General features: G+C 40.3%; 1 pseudogene; it reads left to right on the plus strand.

The window, feature by feature from the left end:
- Positions 1-2,267: 2,267 nt before the first annotated feature.
- LOC121101338 lies at positions 2,268-2,414 on the plus strand (annotated as a pseudogene).
- Positions 2,415-5,279: the final 2,865 nt, after the last annotated feature.

Consider the following 5,279-nt stretch of genomic DNA (forward strand, 5'->3'; position numbering starts at 1 on the left):
TTTTCCTGTTCGTGACATGAGACAGATGGTTGCTGTGGATGTCATCAAAGCAGTGGACAAGAAGGCAGCTGGATCTGGCAAGGTGACCGAGTCTTCCCAGAGCATTATCCCCAATCCCTGCCACCCTAGTCTTAATGGGTGGTGGAAGAATAGTCTCAGAATTATTTGTGTCAATTGGCCATTTAAATTTAATTGTATTTTGTTTTTTATGTTGATATACTCCAAATGCTATGAGAGTCCACACAAGTAGTTATATTCTTGTTTTCAAATTTTCTTGTCTTCTCTGTAAAATGGGGACATCAATCCCTTCCCAGCCTTCTTTGAAAACCTGTGAGATAACATCAGCCTTGGTTTGCAGCGGCATGTTTGGTGTTGGTTACCAAGGCGAAAGCAGGTCATGGTCAACCACAGAAATGGGCTTTGTGTTGGTTAGAGCCATAGAGGAAGATCGATGTCAGCCTCGGAGTCGTGTCTACTGAGGTGGACCCACCACCACTTGGCTGGCATTTAAACTGCGAGGCTGTCACCGATTGGTCTTTGAGGTGTGGTCACCACAGCAAGGTGTCATCGACCAGACTGGTTTGGCTTCAGTGTGGTATTCAGTTGATCACAGCTTTATGACTGAAACCAACTGATTAAACAGATTTAAAACTAGAAGTGGTGTCCTCTGGTTAACTAACACCAATGTAAAACTAAGTCTTTTCTGGCCGTATAGAAAGTTTACAGATTCTCCTTTTGGGTCCTTCTTGAGCCAAAGTTGCAGGAGAGACCACCGTGGGTTGTCCAGCCCCTCACCACTGTTGCTGAGGCTCCTAAGACTAAGTTCGTCTGTGAGGTCTGATTTTTCGTCCTTGATCAATACCACTTCGTTCTGGTTATGTCTTTGAATTTATCTCAAACTTTTGGTTCTCAAAACTTTTTTTTTTTTTTAAAGATTTTATTTATTTATTCGACAGAGACAGCCAGCGAGAGAGGGAACACAAGCAGGGGGAGTGGGAGAGGAAGAAGCAGGCTCACAGCGGAGGAGCCTGACGTGGGGCTCGATCCCAGAACGCTGGGATCACGCCCTGAGCCGAAGGCAGACGCTTAACCGCTGTGCCACCCAGGCACCCCTGGTTCTCAAAACTTTAAAATTCTTAAAAAATATTAAGGATCCCAAAGACCTCTTGCTTATGTGAATTATATCCATTGATATGTATTGTATTATAAATTAAAGCTGAGCAATTTTATAAATATTGACTTGATTTAAAATAGCAGTAATAAAGTCATTACATATTATAGAAATAATTAACTTTCAAGAAAATAATTACATTTTACAAGACAAAAAAGTTTAAGAAGAGTGGCATTAGGGGGCACGTGGGTGGCTCAGTTGGTTAAGCATCCGACTCTTGATTTTGACTCAGGTCATGATCTCAGGGTCATGAGACTGAGCCCCACGTCAGGCTCCAACGTGGACCTGGGCTGGGCATGGAGTCTGCTTGGGACTCTCTGTCTCCCTCTGCCCCTCCCTGTGCTCTCTAAATAAACAAATAAATAAACAAAGTCTTTATTTTATTTTATTTTAGGATTTTATTTATTTACTTGACAGAGAGAGAGAGAGCACAAGCAGAGGGAGCGGGAGAGGGAGAAGCAGGCTCCCCACCAAGCAAGGAGCCCAGAGCAGGATTCCATCCTGGACCCTGGGACCACGACCTAAGCTGAAGGCAGATGCCTAACTGACTGAGCACCCAGGCGACCCTAAAGTTTTTATTTAAAAAAAAAAGAAGAATGGCATTAGCTATCACTTTTCAAGCCCCTTAAAGACTGACTTGATAGGAGACATCTGTGTTCTCACATCTGCATCTTCATTCAATTTGTTGCAATAGGTTGTTTTAGTTACAGTACATGAAGAAAATCCTGTCTCATGCAAATCATTAGAAAGAGAGTAAGTATTGTAATACCCTTTCATGTCATTGTGGGCTTTCTTTTTTGATACAACGAACTTAACAAGTGGTAGTTTCTTAAAAGTTAATTGCAAAGTGGAATCTGACACCATATCAATAAACTTTTCATACTCTGTTACATTAAAATTCATTGATCTATTCAAATGTTGAATGAATATTTTACTTATGCATGATCTGATCATTTCACGTATTGGTAATTTGGAAAATATTAGTTCACTGAGTAATATAGGTAATACAAACGCTAGCACCTTTAATCATACAATACAAAAAAAAAATCACAGCCATAAATATCTCTACCCATCCCATTAGAAAAGTCTTTAAGTTATCACTTCTCGGCCTTTTGGCTAAGATCAAGTGTAGAAAGTCTTTAAGTTTTGGGAATCTGGCAAGCTCATGATGATAGGTGTATGTTTTCCCAAATTCTAATTTTTGCTTGAAAACTGAAATTTTATCATGAATAGAAAATTCTCTCCATTTTCCTTTAAGAAATTTTGTTTTCGATACTACTCAGCAAAAGAAGCCAGCCTGAAGAAGCTACATGTGATAGATTCCAATCACATGACATTCTATAAGAGACAAACAGTAGACAAGGGCACCTGGGTGGCCTCCGTCAGTGAGTGTCTGACTCCTGATTTCCACTCTGGTCATGATCTCATGGCTCTTGGGATCAAGTCCCGCATGGGACTCCTGCTTGGTGGGGGTCTACTGAAAGATCCTCTCCCTCTGCCTCTCCCCCCCACTCATACTCGCTTGTGCTCTTCCCTCTCTCTCTCTCTCTCTCTCCCCCTCTCATTTCTAAAATAAATAAATAAGTCTTAAAAAAAATTTTGTTTTCAAGCAAATATATACCAAATGCCCAAGTCTAAATAGTACAGCTGCTCTCTCAGTTATTTCTTCTAATTGCAAATGGTGTTCCCTGAGAAGCAGCAGCGAGGTTAGCTCACCACTCAGACAGTCCTGAACGGGCCTTTCCCATACCAACCATTCCACTTCAGTATAACAGCAGAAGTGTGCTCTTCTCCTTTTTCTCACACTGAATATTAAAAAGATGTGTTGTCAGGGCTGGGATCGGGTAAGATTTATCATTTTTACTTCCACTGAAGTCTATTCCTCAAGGGAAAATGACTGTTTTTCTAGCTGCATGCATGACAGTGAAGAATATGGCTGTTACGACAGTTTGGTGCCACTCTCAGGGCTCTAGCTAAGGCCCCAGCGTGTTACGCACCATCTCCTCTACACCAAGAGTACTTTTCAGACAACTTTAACATTTCACACTGGGCGCTGGATGTTCTAAGCCAGCGGAATCAATGGTAGATATAACCATATAGTTAGTGGTAACTGTAGTAACAGGAAAGCTGATTTTGATCTTGAAATCTTTAGATAATTCCCCGGGGAGGTTTAGAGGAAGGAGAAGAAATGTGGGTGCTAATGTTTTCCTCGGGCGGTACCATGTTTGCGCTTTTGTTTCTTGACTAATGCAGAACATTGGTTCTTCTAATGGCCCTTCTGCTTGCAAAGGTATCTTTAGTCATCAACTTTCAGTCTTGTTTTTGTCTTTATCTCAATTACTGTACCTGGAGATCCAGAAGTTTGTTTTCATTTCTAGCTTATTTACTCTCTAAGATATCCAGCCATATGTAGGAGATCTTTTAAGCTGGCCGTTTTCCATTCCCATTTATTTATGACTAAATCCTTTATTTTGGGTCTAAGTCCATTTACAAACAGGCAGGACAAGGCTAACTTTACTTGGGCCACGGGGCCCAGCCAGAACCCTGCCTGAAGGTGTCCTAGACTCTATATTTTAGGTCTCCTATTGATTCACCTTCATTTTGTTTGTGATTTTGAATGTTTGTCTAATCCCCTTTTTTGGCAAAGGCCTTTGCCATGGCCTCTTCTTGCCCTCTCAAAGCCACTATTAAATTAGCCAGCCCTAGGGCCGCCTGGCTGGCTCAGCCAGAAGAGCAGGTGACTCTTGATCTCAGGGTCATGAATTTAAACCCCACTTTGGGTGTAGAGATTACATACAAACATACATACATAAGCACCCCTAGGTTATTTAAATTCTCTCTTTGTCTTTCCTGGCCTATGTTTCCACCATTTTCCCCATCTGAGGGGCCTAACAATCAAATGAACTAGTCGGTACAGATCTGATAGTCCAGAACAATAAGTACCTAATAAAACCTCAAATTCTGCAGTAAATTTCTATATGTTGCAGTGAGGTTTAAAACTGCTTCATTACAGGCCTTAACTCAGCTCTAGACTAGGGTTTAAATTCAGCTTCTATACATTAATCTTTTGGTTTAACAATTTTATAATGTGATGAAATGTGAATGTTCTTTTCTTAAGAAAACCCAAAGGAAAGAACAGCTCATCTAGGAGGTCAGAGGAAAGAAGAGAAGGAAGAGAAAGAGTGTAAGGTCAGTGCTGAAGATAACACAGATCAGGAGGCATAAGGAGGGTGGATTTCACCTCCTTTGAACAGGAGTGAAGCAGAGCTTCTTTGAGAGAGAATAATCTCAGCATTTTGTTTTGTGGGCTCCTTGGCTTATCAGTTTTAAAGACACTGACTTTGAATGTTATTATTATTGCTTCATTTTTATAGACTTCTTATGTTTTAATGCTGACCTGTCAAAAGTTTCCCCAAAGGGGCTTCGCTATCCTAAATCAGAAATATATTTGCCATTTACCAAGGTAAGTGCAAAAGTTAAGATTACAGAGCAATTTCATGTAGCAAACCAGTTCTTCTCGAAAAGAGTGAAACTTCGACATAGACTAATAGGGAAGAGGCCTAGGAAAAGCTCACATATAACTACCTTATCATTACTGATGCCAGAATATGAACTAAACGATCTCCGACTGACTTGACAGCATCTTTATGAAGATGTGCAAGGCAATCCAAGACAGAGTTTAATCACCATTGCAAGAATTGGCCGCCAATCAAACAGACCTCATTTGTCTTCAAGTTTGGTTTGTATAGGAATACAGGATAGGAAACTTATCGGGCCTGTATCCACACCGATTCTCTGTGGAGCACTTCTCTACATATTCAACAGACATGACACAACCCAGGAAGTAACAAAAACACATTAGACATTGCTGTAAAAATAGTTAAACAACTGCAAAAACAGTCAACAGAAGAAGCATGGGAATGGCAAAAATAGTTACCAAATTGTGCAACTACAAACCAAAACCTCCAATGATTTCATACACATACTTAAGTCTGAATTGTTTTTTATTCAAGTATAATTAACATACAGTGTTGAATTAGTTTCACGTGTACAATGATTCAACAATTCTATACAGTACTCACTGCACATGATAATAAGCATACTCTGA

Source organism: Ursus maritimus, unplaced genomic scaffold, assembly GCF_017311325.1.
Source record: "Ursus maritimus isolate PB19 unplaced genomic scaffold, ASM1731132v1 scaffold_7, whole genome shotgun sequence".
NCBI lineage: Eukaryota > Metazoa > Chordata > Mammalia > Carnivora > Ursidae > Ursus > Ursus maritimus.